Genomic DNA, 23,858 nt, shown 5'->3' with positions numbered 1-23,858 from the left:
CCAGGAGGGACCCACAGGGGAACCGCTCCCACAACGTCGATGTCCGGCTAGACAGGGTAGGAAGTGACCCAGGGGAATGTCGAGACTGACAGCCTTAAAGCTGCAGTACCGCTCGGCGTGTTGCGGGCGGATCCCCGCCAAGCGGGGGAAGGGGTGTCTATGGACTCTGACTGCTGACTCCGGCCGCTAGGCTGTGCTACCCGCTCGAAGGGGTGCCTATGGACTCTGGCAGGCGGCGTGCCTACCCGAGAAGGGGTGTCTTGTCCTATGGCGCTGCGCGCTAGCCTCGGCCCTGCTTGGACTCTGGACTCTGGCCGCTAGGCGTGCTACCCGCTCCGAGAGGGGGTTGTTGGGTGTCTAGGGACTTTGGCCGCTCTGAAGAGGGGTTGTTGGACTCGGTGTTTATGTGAACTCTGGCCAGTAGGCCGTAATTCGTCGGTTACCAGGGGCTGGCCGAGGAACAAGGGAGCGGCAGGCGCTAGGCTCCAGCTCGCCCCCGCCACCAGGGGGTGCTGGGGTACCAGACCCGTCACAGCTTCCATTATTATTTTGTCTCTTTGTCCCCACTTTTGTATCTTGCCAGGGTGATTCATTGGTTTCTTAAAGGGCTGAAACATCACCATTTCAAAAATCTGAAAGGGAATTTCCTCAAATTTAAAATGATGCAGTTAGCATTGGCCCTACTGTGCACTGCAATCCTCATTCAGTGACAGGTCTCTCAAATGCCAGTTGGAGTTTTGGTTACAGAAATAAAGTCTGGCAACTTTTGAGCATTTGACACTAAAACAACATTTTCGTATGGTGGTTCTAGTTATTTTATGTTGTACAGCAGAGCCTCAATACTCATTTGTTAATTACATGCGTATTTTAAACTAAGAAATAAACAATCAATTTCAAATAATGGTTCTTTAAGGAAATCACCATTAGTAGGTGCAGCACACACTGCAATGGACATATTGGATTTCTCACACAGAGCTTACTATAGTTTGTATCCAAAAGAAATGCTTTCTGTTGGCTCTAGGTACAATGTCATCTATCTGAAATGATCTGTGTCCTTTGAATCTCAGTTGATCACTATATAACCACAATATTATAGCTCTCAATACCAATATAAAAATGTATTTCCCATTAGAGTTCACATCCCCATTTATTCAGATTTTTCCAAGTGAGTTGGCTTTTTTAGCAGAAAAAAGAAATAGTTTCATCTGCAGAGTAGAATGAAGCCCAGATTCTGTTTATTTGTTTTAAATGCAATCTTTCACTGGACACTAGTTGCTCTCATGTAGATGCTCTCATTTTTTTTCCCTGTTGTTGTGGAAGCCTTGATCATCACTTAATATCAAGAAAATAATTTCATCACTGCCTTTCTACAGCAATAATTTCAACTGGAATCAGAAAAGCCAGCTTTCCATATCATGATTTTAACCAGATATTTAAACCTACGCTAAGAGCTTAGGCTCACAAAAGGTCTTTGAGCATTAACGTATTTACTTTCTGTAATATACAATGTTTGGAATAAATATAAAGTGGAGGAATTTGGAAAGGGGAAAAAACACAATATCTGCAATTAAAATTCTCTATTATGGGTTGACATAAGATAGCTCAACTGCTTTAAGACGATGACCTGCTGCTACTGATCCTGAGAACATAATGAAAAGTATTAAGTGCTTATATATAGATATGAATAAAATACATAACAAATAATGCCAGACAGCGGGAGTTTAGAGATGCCCGCTATACTGATGCAAATAGTAATACGGAAGAAATAGAGGAGAATAAAGCATTATAGGATAGAGCTAGCAAAATTATTTATAAAGCCTCTCCATTACTAAATTTGTTAAGACTAACAAACCTATGTCTGTACACACACCCCAGCTATCCCCACTGCTCTTCCCCATGTCATCCTATACTTGAGCAGATAGAGGGAGGCATTTCTTTCTATATGCAGAAAAATAAGAGACCATCTTATCCTGCACTAGGATTTCAATCCAAAGTCCACTGGACACCCAAACAATGGGAGTTTTCCCACTGAATGCAATTGGCTTTTGATCAGGCTGAAGTAAACATACACAAATATGTGTGTGTGTGTGTGTGTACACTTAGGGGCTCATTGAAAGCCTATATCAGGGGTAGGCAACCTATGGTATGCGTACTGAAGCTGGCATGCGAGCTGATTTTCAGTGGCACTCACACTGCCCGGGTCCTGGCCACCCATTCGGGGAGCTCTGCATTTTAATTTAATTTTAAATGAAGCTTCTTAAATGTTTTAAAAACCTTATTTACTTTACATACAACAATAGTTTAGTGATATATTACAGACTTATAGAAATAGACCTTCTAAAAACTTTAAAATGTATTACTGACACGTGAAACCTTAAATTAGAGTGAATAAATGAAGACTCGGCACACCACTTCTGAAAGGTTGCCAACCCCTTGCCTATATGTATCTATCCATATGATATCACTATTATTATTGGTCTAGCTTTCCACTGCTGGTCCAAATGGGTTACTCACATACACAGCAACTCCACCAACAGGGTTTCGGAACTGAGGCTTTCCACTCACTCAAAGTAAGATATTCCATGGCCTTTTAGGAATCAAATGGCCAAAATTTGAAGGGATGCTGTATTATAGCTTCTTCACTGAATTTTCAAAGGGATCTCTGTGGCTAAACCCTACGCAACTCAGGAAAACTTAGCATTTAAGAAAGGATTCTGAGACTGACTATGACTTCATCCTTCATGACTATTCTGGTACCTCATATATGAATTATTTATTAAGGATACAACTGTTCTGTGTAACAGTACATCTAAACTTTCATCTAAAAAAATGAAACAAAATTAAATGTGCAAAGGAGACAAAGGATGAGAGGGCTCGCTGAAAGTCAAAAATCAGTAGTACCTCTCTGGGCATTTCTATGCTGGATGACAAATTAGGATTCAGCATGCCTCTTCTAATGCATAAGTTAATGTTTAAAGTAACATAAAAGACACTGGAGTAAAGTAAGTAGACAATTATTAAAAAGAGGGAGTGCATTGTGGAGGTTTCAGCACATAAGAACGCATTGTGCAGTACAACTTAAAGCTACTATAAAGAACGTGAATCAGCAATGAAAAAAAATGGTTTCCTATCTGATGTTTAATGTCGCAGCAATCAAAAGTTTGTACGTGTGTAAAATGACCTCATGTGTTCTGCTTCAATTACAAAAGTGTTATTGGATTGAACTGCTGTGCTGCGACAACAGACGACATGCACTCTAATGACAGTGATGGAAATTCTCATTCTGTTTGCATTTAGATTACAAGCAAAAGAAAATTTCATTTTTGTTGTATTCTGAATGGAAGGAAATGCTGGGAGGAACACGCAGGCTCAAACACCTTCTTGAAAAGCTGATCAGAACTTTAATGCAATAAAAAGATAAACACTCACAGTAATTTCTACTGCTGGCTCCTTAATTTCCATGCGTAGACTTCTCATTTCTCCACAGAGCACGATTTTCCCTAAAATTCTCTTAGACGAGGTTTCTCCAATTGTTCAACCAGTATTCCAATAAAGGGGAGGAGTCGCCTAGTAATGCTGAAGGGCTCAATCATCTAATCACACACTCACTAGCTCCTAAATCCCATCCCCTCTCTTTTTCTTCCATGGTCAACTTTCCTGCCCCTTTCCCATCACACACACTTTATCTTCTCAGAGTCTTGCTTCTGTTCTGCTAGATGGGAATCACAATTAACAGTTCCCTCCCTCCCCCTAAATGGTCCAGTTTGTAAACATACATTGTTTTAAGTATGTTGCAAGAATATGCAAGAATCTCAACAAATATCAGTACTGAAATTAAGATTCTATTTTTCCACAGCCCTACATTGGCAATAAGATATATGCAGGAAGATAAATATGGCTCAGAAACAGAGGAGGAAGTATTTTATCATTCTTGTTAACAATTTCTCTATATTTAATGATTAATTCATTTATCCTGCTTGGCACTACACAAAATTTTGGAAAATAGTTTGATGAACACTTTCTCTACAAAATTAAAAAAAACACTTTCATCTTAGAGAAGTATCAAGCAAATTTTTTGTCTACATATTCTTTCATAAAATATGTACTATACATTCCTAAATTGATAGGTAGGGTAGTTGAATACCAGAAAAATATGTATTTAATATTTTAAAAATATTTATCAAATTGATTCATACTGTTCAGCCAACTGGTCAAATAGTCAGAGATAGTTTACTTTATCAGCCAGCACAACAAATATAAAGTTTTATTTTTAATGCTGCAGATATACCACATCCAGCACTTGTTCGACAAGAAAGAATTTTTTTTTACAAATTTCAGATTACACAAATAGCATATTGAAGGTTTCACCCCACTCCCCACTCCATATTAAGGGTACTCTTCAAAGTATACCATATACCACATGCACGTGATTCAAGTGTTATTATATATAGAAGTAGTAGCTGAGATTTTCAGGTACCCATGTGAACTGAGCATCCAAATCCATTAGGAATCTTGTAAAATCTCAACCAGTGTCTCTCTACATACACAATTGCCTAGGTCATGAAACTATAGCACTCGCACAGTAAAGATTAGCAAGGTGACAAAGTGATATTTAACATTAGAAACATGCATTTTTGAAAGAAATTATTAAACCAATATTCTGTGGTGAGCATTTTTTATTTTCTGCCCACAAAGAAAGAAAGATGGGAAGGCTTGATTATCTAAGGGAGCAAAGTTAAAGCAGTTGGCATGCTTTCAGTGTGTTTTTCAATATTTCCAAAGGGTTGGGTTGCAAGTTTAACTCTGAATTTCCTGAGTTTCTATCATTTGTTGTGGTTTGTTCTTTAAAGTTTAGTGTTCCTGAAAAATAGAATATTACACATTCACTGTTATATGAAAAACAAACATCAGATTGTGATAGTTGGCCTACTGGGGTTGTGATGGTAGGAGAGAAAAATGAGGAAAATTACTTTCTCCTGAAACATTTGTATTACCAGGGATCTCATCATTCGACTTTAGCTTTATGACATTTGCCCCCATTTCCATCACAAATGTTTTTAAAGGTCAGTCTGTCTCCCTTCCATTCCATTCTGATGTTAGATGATTCTTAGAAGGCAGGGTGGCCTTTCACAATCACTAGTCTTGGAAGGGACCCACATCAATTCACATAGCTTAACATGGTCCAGTAAAGGAAGCACAAAGCTACAGTAAGAGAGGAATCATGTGTCTAAAGAGTTACAGCCTGAGTCACATTCCAAAAGACATTACAATGTAAAATAAGTTAACATAGTAAAATAGGATCCTATCAACTTTTTGCATCAAAACATATCTATTTTAATCCAAATTCTGAGCAGTTCCAATTCACGGCACATGGAAGTAGGTCCTGCTCCCCTAGCCCAGCTTCTACCCCACTCAAAAAGTACAAGGAAGTACCTTAGACGATAGTTTTGAAGCTTGTCTTAGCAGAAACATACTAGAAACTTAATGCATAAAAACTAAAACATAGAAGACAATCTGCTTTTGTTTTCTAAGTGACCTCACACTGAGCTTTCAGTGCAGGTGTTGGGGGAACAGAGCTGACACATCTTACGCGTTCAAGACTTTAATGATGCCCAGAGCTTTCATTTTCTTTTGTACTCTGACAGTGGAAAACATGGCCTCCTTATGTACAACATAAAACCTAATAAAGTATCCAGCTGTTCTTTCCCTGGTGATTCCTGCTGCTCCAGTCTGTGGTACGGTAATGTCAGATTTTCATGAAAAGGGCTGGAAAACACTGCTGAATAACGGTACCACACCTGAACATGTATGGTATGCTTGCCTTTTCTCTCTGCCTGTCGGTATATATCAAATACACAGACAGAGGCTTTATTTCCCAGTGGTCTAAACCAGCAAAATAATGCATCTACTTAACATCTAGCAGTTTTTACACTGCTCCTTGAGAGTTTGTCTGTCACAATATTCCATGGTATATCCTTTGTTTCCTAGCACCTTTTGTGCACTTCAGTTGCTAGCAATGCCAGCTGATGTATCAATGTTAGCTAGTGCAGAAAAAAAAAAGGCAAATACACCAAAAAAAAAAATATTATGTAATAACTGCTGTGTTGCTCTAGCATACCTTGGCACAGTGTGCCAAATTCTGCTGTCTGCGACACCAGCATACACTCAGTCCTAGTGAGGTCATCTATACATTGGCATACTTGAGGCCAGTATTTGGACCAGCCACTATCTCAGTTTGTCCATTCCTATGCTAATAAATCATCTAAAACACACAGGGCATTGACTATGTTTTTTTTTTCAGTGCAACCCAATAAAAGATTGCCCAGAATCAGAGCTGCTGTAGTTTCTATGAAGTGCGCTTCACCTCAGCAAATTACTGTCCCACCCATCACAGCCATGGAGCTGTGGGGCGCTGCTGCCTGAGTGATATGCAGTGTAAATTACTATATACTGGAGCTGGTTGGGAAAAGGAGGGAAATACTGTGAAAATCTTCAGAAAATCTCATTTCTGTTGAAATTTTTTATTTGAAGGGGGGGGTTAAATTTTCTGATCATCTTTGCTAAATCACAATGACTCAGGAACACTTCACCTTTGGGTCCATCAACATAATCCAGAGAATACTGGACTTCCGGAATGGACACTGGAATGGGTGTCCATGAATGTTTTGAAAACTCAGATTTACCCGTGCTGTCTCTGCCAGACTCTGCAGAAGTTCCTCTGTGCAGATCTGCCTATGGAAAGATTTGTCTGGCAGCTTTTTTGTATTGAGTTGAGGGTCTTTTTTTCAATCAAGCCCTGAGAGTTACCATCTTTTTACCAGGACTTTCCAAACATCTGAAGCATCTGTCCTCCATGACTGGAGATTTTGGTATTAGACTTCTCTGCTGAGTCCTCGCTACACAGTATGGAGCTGAAATAATGGTACTTTAACAGAAACAATACAGAATCTTCATTCTTATTCTATTATACACCTCACAAACTTAAAATTCAAAATAAAGATGTCAATATCAGATCTGCAGTAATTCTGAGATAACTTTGTTTACTTACCTATTGGAGTTATATGAAATTCCAGTCATTTGGACAAAGGACAGCAATTCAGAAATCCACATCAATGTCATGAAAGAAAAAGAAAGGAAACAGTTAGCTAGTTTTTTTTCCCCTTCTTAAAACAAAAAGGTATTAAAATAAACCAGTGTATCCATGTTGACCAACCAGTATTACATTCTGCCTCTAATATGGAGTACATTTGTTTATGGAACTAACTTCTACTGCTCTTTTATTTTTCCCTTTACCATTCATTATAGCAAGATGGCTGTGGAAATAGCCATCAAAAATGTGAGCTGTGCTTGTTATTACACCTAAATAAAAATTGAACACTTCTGCTACTTTTGATGGTAGGCTACACTGGAACAGTTTCATAGCATTTTTGTAAATGACTCAAATGAAATCTTTAGTTGAATATCAACAAGAAGGGGTCCAATATGGAAATTATGCAATAAAAAGGAAATTGAACAATTCAGGTATGTTTATGGAAAGCTCACAACTTGGGGCATCTCATTTGGCACCAAATAAAGCTGTTATTCATGATGGGCAGCAACAAAAGGGAAAGCTGCTATCCAGTATAGGATGTGGCCATGGCAGGGCAAGCTGAGAAAAATAGTTTTTGAATAAATGAAATGAAAGACAGAAATTCCATATAAAGATGTATACTCTGGGCCACATCCTAAGCTGATGTATAGTGATGTAGCTCCAGTGACCTCATTGTTCCACTGTGTCTTTCTTCTCCAACCCCTTCTCTTAAATACAGTATATAATGACCCAAACCAGTGATTCCTCATCAAGCCTCAAACATACATATACATTTTAATTCTCCCAAGCATACTCTCTAACAGATTTGGAAATGACGTGCCTTTCAGAAACTTCACACAGATGCAAGATCATTTTTAATGCCCCTGAAGTTATATTGACTGCAATCGGTTCCTGCATTTGGCAGATCTTTGATCTCTTCTAAAATGTGAACTGCACTGCAGAGTTGTCAGATCAGATTTCCTTTTAGACACAAACATGCCGAAAGGCTGTTGTCTAGAGTTGGGCTGGTGTTAGAAAACTGAACAAGTCTGGCTGGGCACATCTATCAAATCACTGACTTTTCCAGGCCAAGCATATGGAGGTTGAAGGAAGTGCCCTCCTCCAATAGGAAGTGATTCTAAAGAGATGATGGAATCAGTGTTGAACAGTTCTGGTGTTTTCATTCGGGGAAGCACATACTAAAATTTGCGATATTGGAAATTAAGATGAACAGCCTATTTTTTAACTTGTTTTTCAGATAAATACAGGTCTTGAAACAGCACCTCTGGGTATGTCTGCACTGCAGCTGGAAGAGTGCTTTCTTCCCAGCATGGGTAGACAGATACATGCTAACTTTGCTTGAGCTAGGGCACTAAAAATAGTGGTGAAGCTGGGGCAGTTCGGACTAGCCACCCAAGTATGTAACCAGGGAGTCCGGGTAGGTTTGTATTCCAGTAGCTAGCCTGACCCACCACCCATTCTACTGCAAATGCACTATTGCTATTTTTAGCACAGTAACTTAAGCAGAGGTAGCAAGGGTCTGTCTACCCGTGCTGGGAAGCATACTCCCAATTACAGTGCAGACATATCCTCTGATAAGCAATAACTTGATTTCTTAATGGTAATAAGTACGTGGCAATGTTTTAGTTCCTTTGCAGTCTGCCTGTTCCAAATGCCCAAATCTACACACAGGCTGCAAATCTAAGAGGAATTTCCTCAATTTTTTTCAGACAAATACACTCCACTGCAATTCTACAGAGATCCATGGGTGTCAGAAGGGGGAGACAGATATATTTTGTTCACATCTTAGATTCTGATTCTTGTACCAATTGCTTTCAGTCTGAACACTGCCCACATGGTCAATATTGTATGTGTCTATATATATATTAGACACACACACACACACACACATACATAGAGAAAGAGAGAAGGGACCCACATATATTAAGCACTTCATTTCCTCCCCCACCTCCACAGAGATGCACTTTCTCACAATTAGGGGCATATCACTTGCTCTCTCTGGTATGCCCCCTTCTGTTTCATCAAAGCATTCATAAATCAAAACAAGAGTGCCGCTGGAGGGGAATGGTGGCTCACTGTATTGCTGTGTCTTTCTCCTCTGCATCTGCAGTGCAGAAGCTTAGCTCTGTACAGCTTCACAGGCAGAAGGATGTAATGTTTGGATGAGATGAGGGAGGAAAGAGCAGGATGGCCTGAACTCTGGAAGACCTGTCTGAGCCCTGTCCCCTGGCAATTCTGTTCTGCCAGAACCATGGCTTCTTGCAGGAGATGATGTGGCTGAACAGCAGGCCAAGCATGACAGATTTTCTGTAGCAAGTCCTCTGTGCAAAATGGGAACATCAAGATCTTAATTCTGAAGGGTCAAGGAAAGAGAATTTTCTTCACTAATCTCACAAATAAATTGGGGGTGGGGAAGGAGACCACTGACACCACTATAATTTTTTTTCTCAATATTCAGATCTGGATCTGAGTCTATTCTATATAGGTTCTTATAGGCCCCAATTCAGCAAAACATTTAACCATAGGCTTACATTCCATTTAAATCAGGGGTTCTCAAACTGGGTGTCAGGACCCCTCAGGGGGTCGTGAGGTTATTACATGGGGGGTCGCAAGCTGTCAGCCTCCACCCCAAACCTCGCTTTGCCTCCAGCATTTATAATGGTGTTAAATATATAAAAAAGTGTTTTTAATTTATAAGAGGGGGGTCGCACTCAGAGTCTTGCTATATGATAGGGGTCACCAGTATAAAAAGTTTGAGAGTTACTGATTTAAATCAATAAAGCTTAAGCACATGTTTAAAGTGCCTTGCAGACTGAAGGCAGACTGCGCTTAAACTTTGGTTTTTCCTACAGTTTTAATGAAGTGCTGCTACTTTGGGGATACACACATAGCCCTTTAAAAATCATTTTGACACAATTTTATTTCTATTTACTTTGATGCAGATCAGAAAATGATCTGATATTTAAAAGTACAAACATACAATCCCTGCAGACTTATATGAGACATGATGGCCTAGCCCAGGGGTGGGCAAACTTTTTGGCCCAAGGAATAGAATGCCACCCCCCCACCCCCGCAGCCACAGTGCGCTGCGAGCGCTCCGGCCCACTGCTCCTGCCCGGCAGCGTGGCTGGCTCCAGCTGGGCTCCAAGCTCCTGCTGCTCTGAGCAGCCTGGTAAGGGGAGTGTGGTGGGGGTGGATAAGGCGCAGGGAGTCCCAGGGGACAATCAGGGGACAGTGAGCAGGGGGCGGTTGCATGGGGCAGAGGTTCTGGGGGTGGTGGTCAGGGGACAGGAAACGGGGGGGTTGGATAGATGTGGGAATCCTGGGGGCGGGCTCTCAGGGGAAGGGGGTGTGGATAGGGGGTGTGGTCCCGGGGGGCGGTTAGGGGAGGCGGTGTGGATAGGGGTCAGGGCAGTCAGGTGACAGGGAGTGGGGGGTTGGATTGGGGTGGGGTCGCGGGGGGGGCAGTCAGGTGCAAGGATCGGAGGTTCTGAGGGGGGACGTCAGGGGATAGGAAGTGGGAAGAGGTGGATAGGGAGCGAGGGCCAGGCTGTTTGGGGCGGTGCAGCCTTCCCTACCTGGTCCTCCATACAGTTTCGCAACACTGATGTGGCTCTTGGGCCAAAAAGTTTGCCCACCCCTGTGCTAGGAGTACCTTTCCCAGACCTGAAGAAGAGCTGTGTGAGACTCGGAAGCTTGCTTCTCTCACCAACAGAAATTGCTCCAATAAAAGATATGGCCTTATGCAACTTGTCACTGCTAATGATTGTAATGGAAATAAGTTTGAACATTATGTCTCAGATTTTTTTCTGAAAATTTGCTTTTGCAAGAAATTGCCATATAACTGGCTGTTATATGTGCAAATGTCTGTTCAATTATTCTCCTACTATTCTCATAATCTGTACCTATAACTAATTGAAGAAATAGCGGCAGGAGCCAATCATGTTTTTTATGCAAGTGTCTTAAAATCTATTACCCTCTCCCTCACACACACACATACGCATGCATGCATGACACACTTTAAATAAATAACTTCTGAAGTTTTCTATAGGCTTTAAGTGGGTCATTCAAAGGTTTCCATAGCCCTCCTCTCCTCTCACATTCTGGTGACAGTTGCCTGAACTCTTGATCTTTGACCTGAGAAGAAATTAACCCTCCATAGTCAAACACATAACCCTGAACATTATAGCAGTCTTAATAATGAGAGGTTATTAAAAAATCTTAAAAGTTCAGCAGAGCATTTCAAGGACGGCAGAATTAGGCTTCAGCCAATACCCACAGATTTATTGGATAACGCAACCTATTTGATTTGTTGGGCGACATGCTCCAAGACTAGTTCAGAATTTGCTGGCGTGAAAACAGCTGTTTGACTAATTTAACTACTCAATGAGTAAACACCCCTTGTTCTGGACATGTGCAGCTATAAAGTATTAACTCCCCCCCTCCCTTTTGAAGAAACAATGGAGATTTCCTGGTGTAACTTTCTTGATGCAAATCCAGAAACAGTGCAGATGATGCAAGTTTATCATGTGGTCCAATGTAGGCTTACATCACTGTTATTTTCCATAAGAGTTGTACTGTCCATGCACAGTGGTGGCATGGGGAGGCAGTCCTTGCACTACTTCACCAAACCCTGTGCCTCCTTCCACACTCCCTCACTACAGGAGCTCTGCCTCTCCAGTAACTTGAAATGCAGCTGGTCTATAATGGGGATACATTTCCACTGCATTTACGTATTATAACAATTTTATGAAATAAGGGGTTACTCCTGAGCATTGTAAAGTCAATGGTCAAACTTCCATAGGCTTCAATGGGGTAGGATCAGGCACCAGATGACTAACTCGGGAGTTTAACTGCATATGATGAAATCCAGACTTCCACTGGGAACAGACTGCGCACTTGCCCAAACTCAGTGAGGGGTCCAAGCTTGGTGGTACCTCATCAATGGGACTGTTCACTGGCGTAATATGTTTCAGTAAACATAGTAGCAGCAGGTCTAGTCAATGCCTCCTGCAGAGGAAAGCCAGCAGGGGTAATCTGCTGGGGGGAAGCACTATGGGAAGAATTCATGGAGCCAGCACATCCTACATAGTCCTAATAATTTTGAGACTGTGGAAAGACAAATAGGAAGGTAGATCATGCCAAACTCACTTGATCTTGTTCTTTGATAACATTACCACATTTTCCTTGTCTAAAAAATTAGTTGATTTCATCTATTTGGACTTCAGTAAAGCATTTGATACAGCATTTGATACAGCATCACATGGGAAGTGGAGGATAGAGCAATATAAATGGGATGTAAAAGCACTTGTAGGCTAACAGACGTATTGGAGCATGAGCTTTAGTGGGTGCATGACATGACATACTCCAATACGTCCGTTAGTCTATAAGGTGCCACAGGACTCTTTGCTGCTTTTACAGATCCAGACTAACATGGCTACCTCTCTGATACTTGACATAAATGGGATGAAATTTAATAGTACGAAGTCACACATTTAGGGACTAATAATAAGAATTTCTGCTAATAACTGGGGACTTGTGAGTTGAAAATAACGAAGAGGAGAAATACCTCAGTTGCAGTAGCTGATGACAAGATAAATAAGCACCACCAATGCGATGCTGCCACAAAAAAGGCAAATGTGATCCTAGGATGTATCAGGCAAGATATTACCAGTAGAGACAGGGAAGTATTAATGCCATTTTACAAGGCAACTTATCTGGAATACAGTGTACAGTTCTGGTCACCCATGTTCAAGAAAAATGAATTAAAACTGGAACAGTGTAGAGAAGAGCTAATAAGATGATCAGGAGAATTGAAGGCTCATTTTATAAGAGAAGACTAAGGGTATGTGTACACTGCAAACTAAGCCCAAGTGTATGGGACCCAGACTGGAGCACTCAGTGTTTGCAAGTCCATGATTGAACATCCACATTGCATTGTAAGCCTTAGCAGGATCCTAGGACCTGGGTCCTCAGTGCTTGCTGACTCAAATCAGAGTGATTTGTCTTTGGACAGAAAGGGGGCTTGGGCTCAAACCTGAGTCAGATCCAGGGCTTAATGGGCAATATAAACAGACCCTAAAATCCTTCTTTTATTGTGCCTAGCAAAATAAAGGCTGAGGGGGGATCTAGTGGCTCTCTATAAATATATCAGGGATGTAAACACCCAGGAGGGAGACCTATTTAAACTAAAGGATAATGTTAGCTCAAGGACAAATGGGTATAAAACTGGCCATGAACATATTTAGGCGGGAAATTAGAAGAAGGTTTCTAACCATCAGAGGAGTGAGATTCTGGAATAGTCTCCCAATAGTAGTCATAGGGACAAACAACTGAATTCATTTTGAGATGAAGCTTGATAAGTTTATGAACAGGATTATATGACTGGGTTGCCTGTGATATCAGGGGACTAGACTTGATGACCCAGGAGGTCCCTTCCAGTCCTGTGTTCCTATGACAGCAAAACCAGGAAGCCAGAGGAGAGGCAGCAATAAGTGGGAGGGGGGAAAGGGGCAAAGGGAGGTATCAAAATCTAAGGCAAAGAGGGGGCCAGTGAATACTAGAGGCAGAAAAAAATTGTGACTTGAGGAAAAGGAAGGTTGAAAGAAAACTGAAGACCAGTGTCATAATTAGGAAGGAAGGTGAAGGAAAAAATGAAGGTGAAAGGATCAGGGCCTTATAGAGAGAAAGTGGGACCATGAGGTGGCATGGATGCAAGACTGGAAGGCAGCATCGTTGTATTGGGGCCAGTGAGGGCTTGCTTCTATACCTTGCCCAGGCCTGGCAAACATCACTATGGCCTTGAATAGAATCACAGCATAAAAATGTACCACATTGCCCCAATATCAACACTTTTAATTAGCAGTTACTAAAATAGTGCTGGTGCAATATCTCACCTTGATAAACAAATTCATTGCCACCTTAAAATTCTCAGAGACCTGGAACTCGAGCGATGCATTTAGTATCAAAATTAATTCATTTATTTGTTGTTCTCTAGTTTGTTTGAAACTTCTACTAAGGCGCATTAGACTTAGTTCCCCTTTAACCAAACAGATATCAGAGCAATCATATAGCTTCCTAGCTTAACATAAAGACCAAACACAAATGCTTTTATCTTTCTTGCTTTCTTTGGCTTTTAATTTATTTATGTTCAGTCTAGGCCAGTGGTGGGCAACCTGCAGCCCATCAGGGTAATCCGCTGACAGCCCGCGAGACAGTTTGTTTACAATGATCATCTGCAGGCACAGCCGCCCACAGCTCCCAGTTCTATCTCAAAAATGTCAAACTTAATGAAAGTGAAACTCACAAAACAGAAGTTTGGCCAGTATATACATTCCTACGGGTCTCTACAACCTCAGCAGATTGTTCTGGTTCAGCCACCACACCTGAGTTAGACGGGCAAGCTACTGCCAGCTAATGCTAGTAGGGTGTCACCCATCAAAGAACACCTCCTGAAGAACAGCAGAATGCCAGTGATAGCTGCCAACCAGTGAAAACCTATCACAATACTGAACATTACCAAGGGTGCGCTGTCCCTTCTTCAGTATAGACCAGGCAACCTGCTAAATACCAACAGTTATTGTAGAGCTGATTAAAAAAGACCTTGTGTGAAGTTACTTAACATTATGATATGCACCTGTTCAGTCCCAGCCAAAGAGATCCCCTCCCTGGCTGTGGAAATGGATACAGAATATAAGAGTGACACAATTCATGCCACAAACCTGTTATGGAGAACAATTAATTCCAGAGATCAACTTTCTCTGTCACCTGTCCATATTGCTACCCAATATGTGGTAGCTGTTACTGACCAGCAAGCAGATACAAAATTAATTATCTGCGCTGCTGGATATTGAGTTGCAGTATGTAACGTGCCTGTGGCTTGGCTTAGGGTAGATAAGGAGATCTAAATTCCCAAAAGAAAAAGTTTTCATCACAAAAGATTATGGCTTCTCCCTGGTACTTTCCTATTTATTTATTTATTTTTGTACTTCTTAGTTATTAAAGCTTTTTTCTCCTGGCTAACTACACAACCCACGTTTTTCAGGAATCAGAATAATCAAGTTACCCAATTACATGACAAGATATTAATGCCTTAACTACTCACTAACCAGGACATGTGGACTATTTCAATATGTATTTGTAATCTTTGCTAACAGGGAGATTTTTGGCCAATTAGCCATCTTTATTCAACAACTTCTGCATTCTCCTCATCTTAGCCTTCACATCACTGTGAAGGGAAAGGAAAAAGAAAAACTCTCTTGAGGCTACTAGAGATAAATAGGAGAGATTCAAATATGTATAATGCAGAACAAAATCCCACCCTTCTTGGTTCTGCATAACAGTCTGTTAATTTACTACCAATTTATTACTGCACATCTGAAAATGGTTTCCTGAAGGTAAACCTTTTCATCCGATCCAAAGGAAGAATTATATTACTTCTTCCATTTGTCAGAACATGCCTGGTACTTGTTGGACATATAAACCGTATTCAGGACAATAACCCAGCTTTATTGTTCTTTATTCTACTAACAGAATGTGTCCTCAAAATGTCACCAACAATAAACTGTAAAAGGCTTCACATCAACTCATTAAAGTCTCTCCCTAAGGCAACAAACCACAAACTGAAGTTGCCGACTACCTTAGATGTTATTTATTCATTTAGGAATACCTAGACATGGCAACTTACCATCCTTTTATTTTATATAAATGTTTATACATTAAGAGTGTGTTTCATTATGGATATGTTGAAAACAACAGAGGGAGAAAATGTACAGTATTCTTAAGAATACACTTTCATTTCTCCAGTAAGCATCCTTGAAATGCTTTTGGAAAGCTACTATCCCTGAAATCCTCAGGGCTGTTCACCTGTCAGTTTTGACAGCGAAGTCTAATGTGACAGGACATATAGCTTTTTTTTTTTGGTGACAATGAATGACAGACTCAATTCTACCGTATACATATGTGGCGATTTACCTTTTCTTTAAAAATAGATTGTTTTCTTGTTTGCTACTATGTTAAAAAACAGCAATCGCTAACATGCACGGAGCAGTTTAAAAAATGAGAACATTGCCTATTCACAGCTGTAATTAGAATACAGAATGGAAAGAAAATATATGATAGTCTCTACACAATAAGCCAAATTCTGCTCTCAGTTTACTCTGGTATAAATCAGCAAATGTCCCATTAAAATGAATGGAGTTACACTGTTCCAAAAGAGCAATGCTGGTGAGAAGAGAATGGGTTTCAAGGTGCTGGGAAAAAAAGTGAAAATGAGAGAGTTATAATTGCTCTTTTCAATAAAATCTTCATCTAAAAAGACCCATGATTATCGGCAGGTGGTTCATTTGTTATTGAAGTTAAAGAACAGACTTTGCTTATCTTGTAAACAGTAAATGCTGCTATAAATAGCGATCCCGCATCACAGACAAACTGACAACTGACACCAGAGTACTGTTCAAGGTTAAACCCGCTTGCGGCACCAAGACAGCAAATTAGAGTTTAAAGTATGGAAACATCATATTGCAATGTTATTTCCTAGCATACTCACACACATAAGTGCATACACTGGGAATGCTCTCTGCCCTCTGATCCGTAGCAAGTGATGTGCCTCATATTGCTGCTTCACACACGTTACCTCACCATATCTATTTATTGTTAAGGAGCTTCCTCAGCTCTAGCTCTGGTGTTGCATTAGGGTGCATTACCTTGCTTTGTAATTGTGTTATCTCTGTTACATTATTTTCTTATTTCACTGAGGTCTATGGATACTGGGCACTACATTAACATCATGGGCTTTGCAGTGGTGAGAATCATATATATGCCTATTAAATAGATTACCCTTGCGTGTTTATATTCTCTTTGTTTCAGTTTTGTGGCTTAGTATTTTTTATGTACATATTTTATATATCTAGTAGTTTGCCTTCAAACACACACACACACACACACACACACACACACACACACACAAGGAAGAGCAAAAAGAAACAAAAACAATATTCATAACTTTAAGGAGCCATATCCTATAAATTAACACAGTTCTACTGAACTCAGTGGAGCTACACTGATTTACATCAGCTAAAGATCTAAAGAAGCCCAAGAAGTCCACACTTTGAGTCCAGCATGAGTAACTCACCGCTGTCATAATATATATCCCAGAGGTGTCATGCAATGTATCATATGTAAACTGGTGACACACTGGTCCCCAAAATCATTGCATGATGGTAGCACAGAGGCTCACCATTCTGGGAGTCCTGACCAAGATGTCACAATCTTTCTCTAAGAAGTTCTCCAGGAGGATTTAGAATCCTAATGTTCCAAAGGCTGAGACAACAATGGTAACTTCTCACTCAATCCATTGAAAAGGAGAAATCAACAAAGTTATTCATAATATTTCAAAAAAATCACAGTGAATAGTTTATCTAAATTAATTCAGTCACTTTTAAACTTTGTGAATTATCTATGAATCTATCAAAGTACTTATAAACTCCCTAGCACCATAATATCAGCGCACTTAATAATCTTTAAATATTTATCCATACAACACCCCATGAGGTAGGGCAGTGCTAATATACCCATTTTACAGATGGGAAACTGAGATGACTATAACCAGGTGGCACCAACCTCTCACAAGCACCCCCCATCCCCATCAGGTGTGCATCTGCTCCTCTCTCAGTCTGTAGTGTCCCATCAGCGGTTTCTCAGGTGGTTTTGGTGACTCAGCCCTCCAGGCAAGTCACACAGTGTCTCTATGTGAAAGCAGACCCCTTCTTGGGTATACAGTCCAACAGGGGCCTATCCCAGTACCCCTCCATTGGCAACGTCACTGTAGCCCTCCCCAAGCTCATCCCTTAATCAGTCCTGCAGCTCTTTCTGGGCTAGCCTTCAAATAGTCACTTGGTCCTGGCATGGGACCATGGCCCCAGGACTTCCTCCCTGGAGACTCTTCACCCTTTCTGGTGACAGCTGTTCTTCTATCTTCAGTCCCAGAAGCCAGTCGGGAGCTCCCTCTTGCTCCCCCCGTTCCTGTCAGCACTGAGCTGTCTATGGTGCTGCGGTCCTTCAGGCAGTCTTGAACACAGCTCACACTCCTCCATCTCCAGGCAGCAACTAACTATCTCTAGCTCTACAGCTCCTTTTATATGGCCCTGACTGGCTACTCCCTTCAGCCTCTCATTAGCTGCTTTCCCTGCAGCCACTCTAGGCACCCTGCAGGACTTCTCTACTGCTCCTTTCCTGGACAGGGTGTGGTAGGACCCTGAGGTCTCAAGCAGGGGACCTCTGGCCGTAATCCAACCGATCACAGTGACTTTTCTCAGATTTATTATTGTTATTATTTATATTAACATAGTATCCAGGAACCTGTTAAGGATAAGGACCCCATTGTGGTAGGCACTGTCCAAATACAGAACAAAAAGGTAGACCCTGCCCCAAATAGTTTACAGCTTAAGAGAAGAGAAAACACATAGGTACAGACAGACAGGGAGTACAATGAAATAATGAGACAAAATTGTTCAGCATGACAGGCTGTGGTTTCAGCACTCCAGCAGCCCAACCGTTGTCAAGTTTTTGTAGGCACTGTGGAAAAGGAGAGTTAAGGGTTTTGCAGGAGGAGAATCTGTTATTTGTGCATATTTGTGCAAATATGACAGACAGAATGGGAGAAAGCATGATGGAGCATGTTTGAAATTTTAACAAGTGGAGAATGGATGCATTATTGGCCAATCAGAAATAGAAGTTGACCTTTTTTGATAATCAATGAGAGATAAAGGGGCAGGATGGAGACAGACCATAAATGATTGGAGTGAGAAGACAAATAGCTTATGTTTGATGTGATAAAGAAGAGAGAACCCATGGGAGGATGCAAAGAAAGGGGTGACCTGGTTAAAGCAAAGGACAGTTAAATTGGAGAGGATGGAGATTAATGTGAGAATTGAAAGGTGGATAAGGAACTGGTTAATGTGGAGACTACAATGAGTCATACTTCAAGATGAACTGTCAGGCTGTAGAGAGCTTACTAGTAGAGTTCATCAGGGATCAGTCTTGGGACCACTTTTAAATAACATTTTTATTAATGACCTTGTCACAAAAATCAGGAGCATGCTAATAAAATGTGCAAATAAGATAGAGTTGGGAGGAATTGTCAATATGGAGGAAAACCGAGTATCATACAAGAAGATCTGGACAACCTTGAAAACTGAAGTACTAGAAATGGGATGGAATTTAATAGTACAAAGTGCAAGGTCATTCACTTACAGACTAACAACAAGAATTATTTCTATAAGCTGGGAACTTGTCAATTGCAAGTGGCGGAAAAGGAGAAAGACCTGGGTGTATTGGTTGATTACAGGATAACTACGAGCCGCTAATGTGATGTGACCATAAAAAAACTTGATCCATTCTTAGGATGCATCAGGCAAGGTATTTCCAGTAGACAAGGGAAATGTTAGTACCATTATACAAGGCACTGATGAGACCTCATCTGGAATACCGTGTGCAATTCTGGTCTCCCATGTTTAAGAAAGATGAATTCAAATGGGAACAGGTGCAGAGATGGGCTACGAGGATGATCAGAGGAATGGAAAACCTACCTTATGACAGGAGATACGAGGAGCTTGGCTTGCTTAGACTAACCACATAAAGGCTGAGGGGAGATATGATTGCTCTCTATACATACATCTGAGGGATAAACAGCAGAGAGGGAGAGGAGTTATTTAAGTTAAGTGCCAATGTTGATACAAGAATAAATAGATATAAATTGGCCATAAATAAATTTAGGCTTGAAATTTGGTGAAGGTTTCTAACCATCAGAGATGTGAAGTTCTGGAACAGTTTTCCAAGGGGCACAGTAGGGTTCAAGACTGAGACTGATAAGTTTGTGGAGGGGATGGTATGATGAGACTGCTTACAATTGCATGTAGCCGATCTGCAACTATTAGCAGCAAATATCTTCAACAGGTACAGAGCGGACACTAGATGGGGAGGGCTCTGAGTTACTACAGAGAATTCTTTCCCAGGTGTCTGGCTGCTGGGTCTTGCCCACATGCTCAGGTCTAACTGATCACCATATTACGGGTTGGGAAGGAATCTCCCCCCAGGTCAGAGACCCTGGGGGTTTTTGCCTTTCTCTGCAACATGGGGCATGGGCCACTTGCAGGTTTAAACTACTGTGAATGGTAGATTTTCTGTAACTTTGAAGTCTTTAAATCATGATTTGAGGACTTCAGTAACTCATCCAGAGGTTATGGGTCTATTACAGGAATGGCTGGGTGAGGTATTGTGGCCTGCAGTGTGCAGGAGGTCAGACATGATGGTCCCTTCTGGCCTTAATGTCTATGAGTCTATGACAAGAAAAGTGATATTTGCAGCAGGCTGTACCTTAGAGATGATATGCAGAAAGAATCAGCCTGAATGTGAGGACCTAGTGGGAGGTCTTAGTCAAAGATGAAGCTCACAATAGAGGCTTAAGTGTCAGGCAGGATAGTAGTGTTGTCCACAGTGATTAAGAAAGGAGGTTGGAGGGAGACTTGGCGAGAAAGATTAAGAGCTCTGTTTTAATTATGTTGCTCTTGAGCGGACAGCTAGGCATACACAAGAAGATGTCAGACATACAGGCCAAGATTTTAGCTTGGACAGGAGACAGGACTAGAATATACAGGACTGGAGCTGTGAATCAGAAGCATAGAGATGATAGTGGAATTTGTTTGTGGATGAGGTTACCCAGAGATAAGGTGTAGAGAAGCAGACCAAGGACAGAGCCCTGTGAAACCCAGAGAAAGCTGGAAGGCAGATAAGGAAAGATACACTGAATGCTCAGAGAGGTTGGGAAAGCACCAAGAGAGGAGAGAGTCAAAGAATCAAAGGGAGGACATGATTTCATGAAGAAAAGCAATGGTTACCAGTGCCAAAAGAGGCTGACTGGTTCAGGAGGATGAGAACAGAGCACTAGTTCTGAAATTTGGCTAGATAAAGGATATTGACAAGAGCAATCGAGTGCAGGGAGAGGAAGTCAGACTGGAGAGCATCTAGGATGGAATTGGAGGAGAGGAACTTCAAACAATGATTGTAAAAAAACATATTCAATTACCTTAGAAATTCAAAGGTCAAGGGAGAGGGAAAGTTAGTTGGAGAGGCAAGAAGAATCAAGAGTGGTGTTTATTGTATTTTATTTTATTTTGGGGGTTTTGCTTTGGTTTTTAGATGGGAAAGATGAAAGTATGCTTGTCCTGCGAGGGGAAGAGCCATAGAAGAGGGAGAGGTTAATGAGAAAAATAAAGGAGGAGATATGACTAGATGCAAGGAAGATCAGGAAATGGTACCGGGATCAGATCACTGTGACAAGCATAAGGGTTATATCAGAAGAGCAGAAAATAAACTTTTGCATTCATGTAAAGGAAGGAGGAGGAGAGATATGTAAAAGGAAAAATGAGCCGAGGGGACAGAGAAAGTTATGTCGTAATTTGTCAGTTTTCTCTTGGAACAAACCAGCAAGATCCTGCATGGAGAGAGAAATGGAGGCAGGAAGAGGGAAGGGTTTAAGCAGTGAGACAAAGGCAGTGACAAGACAGCTGCAAATGTGGGAGTGGGAATGAAATAAGTTGGAGAAGTAGAGTTGTTAGCTAGGAAGATGGCAGAACTGAAGGAAGAAAGAATAAATTTGTAGTGGAGAACATCAGCCTGGTTGTAGGATTTCTGCCAGGGACGCTCCACAGCATGGGATTAGGAGCAGAGGAAGTGGATGTTGATAGCGAGCAAGGGTTGGATGCTAGCAGCGCAGACTTTGCAATGGGAGAGAGGAGCAAAAGAGTCAACAGTGGAGAAGAGTGCAGCATGGATATAATCAACAACCGTATCAGTAGAAGAAAGGGGAGAGGGCAGGGAGAAGAGGGCTGAGAGCAGAGGAGAAGTTATCAATCCTGATGGACTGTAAATCACAGAAAGGCCAATAGATGGGGCGGGGAGATGTAGGCAGAGAGGAGGAGCTGATGGGCGATGCAATACAGTCCAAGTGATGATTGCAGAGAGATAAATCAGGAAGAGAGAGAGAGAGAGAGAGAGAGAGATCTCAGAAGGAGAATAGTTAGCAATAGCTAAAACAGTGATCGCTGCCAACTCTGATAAAACTCTATATCTTGTGTTACTGGTGACAAAGTCAGGTGATAAAATATGGAACATACTTAGCACTTTCACTCTTGACCCCACCAACTGAGACCCCCCAATATCTAAAATTACTGTAAGAAAACAAATATTTACAATTCATCTAGGAAACATAACTCTTCAAGTCAGATTTATTGTTTCCCTGTTTGCTGGAAGCAATGTCTCCTGTAAAACTTGGCTTCTTCCGAAACTTTGCTTGCTTCACATATTCTAAAGTCCTAAAGATGAATCTTGGCCTTTTTGAAGCCAATAACAAAGCAACCTTTGATTTTAAAGAGCCAGAATTTGACCCCTTTTTGGGAGTACAGAAGGGATCTTCCCAGGACATTTTAAGTGGAGACTTCAGAGACAACAGAGTAACAAGATCATATATTCTGTTGTGTCCCTAAAATAGGGTAATAAAGACAATGGGGACAAATCTAGCAGGGATGGGGAGTGAAGATTTTCCTTCTGTTCACCAGTAAAAATAAAATAAAAAGGAAATGTATAGACTTGACGCTAGATAAAACAGTATTTGTGCCTAACACAGAGAAATTGTTCAAGAACTTTTTATGCAGGTAAAAACATGGCCTGTGTGATGCTGCCAAGGCCAGTAACATGCTAGCTGTTCTGCTGCTGAACTGCTGCCATGCAAGTTAAACCTGCCCAAGGGCTCCAGCTACTTACTCACACACACAACAGATTTCAAAGAAATATGGAGAAAAACCATCAATGTAACTTGACAGTTTGTGCTGGTTGGTGCTCCTCTTTCACAGGTTTCTCTATTCCAATTTAGGATACATGCAGCATACAGTATTGTCCTTGACTCATTTCCAGGGATGTACCCCAATATACTAGAGGGAAATGAGAGCCCCATCATGCTGCTTTTTCATTTAAATTACACTAAAATCCTCAACAAATCCTAGTGATCAGAATGGAGTCCTAAAATGTACACAAAGAATTGGATGCTTGTACAGCAGGATTCCTGATTTCATGAACCAATAGGCTGATCTGGTATGATGAACCCTTCTTTCTATATATAGCAACTGTAGGCTTTATCCACAACGTTCGAAACAATGGGATCATGCAAATTCATTTTCAAGAGACAGATGGATGATATCCATTATTAATAGAGCCCCAACTGGATCCTTTCCCTAAACAATGCATGTACAGCCTTTATCAAGATCTGTCAGACAAGAAACCTGATCCAAAACCAAACTTTATTATTTTATTTGCAATGATAGATGCATTGGGTAAATATGAGTAATAGCTACAGTCTATTCAGCAATACAATTTGGTGAGTACTTAATATGTTCCTTTAATATGTCTGACTAGTTGGTTCCTCTTAATGAAGCCTACTTCCACATGTGCTATGTAAAACATTCATGGGGGGAAAAGATTCCAAACAAGTACTACACTCTAAACAGAAATTCTTTCAGCCAGAAGAAAATATAATGAACCATGTCAAACAGAGCAATTATATTTCTATTATGAGAGAAATTTGCCCTTCCTTTCCCAAGCCAGAATAATTGGTTGTTGTGAAGAGATCTCTTTGGGGGCTGAAGGGGAATGGAATTTCTACTAACTGTCTACATAGGATAAGATGAACCTTTGTGGCTTAGATCCTGTAACTCAG

At 41.0% G+C, this 23,858-nt stretch overlaps 1 protein-coding gene and 1 long non-coding RNA gene across 18 annotated transcripts in view; one reads left to right on the top strand and one right to left on the bottom strand.

Annotated features, from left to right (window-relative positions):
• ROBO2 (roundabout guidance receptor 2) overlaps positions 1 to 23,858 on the bottom strand; it is a 620,357-nt gene that overhangs the window by 324,455 nt on the left and 272,044 nt on the right. The window lies entirely within an intron of this gene.
• The window catches only part of LOC120400688, a 30,311-nt gene that overhangs the window by 6,324 nt on the left and 129 nt on the right, over positions 1 to 23,858 (top strand). The gene's annotated exons all lie outside the window — the stretch shown is intronic.

This window comes from Mauremys reevesii, linkage group 1, assembly GCF_016161935.1.
Source record: "Mauremys reevesii isolate NIE-2019 linkage group 1, ASM1616193v1, whole genome shotgun sequence".
Lineage (NCBI taxonomy): Eukaryota > Metazoa > Chordata > Testudines > Geoemydidae > Mauremys > Mauremys reevesii.
The sequence above is the reverse complement of the archived record's forward strand: the minus strand, read 5'-3'. Positions and strand labels throughout refer to the sequence as shown.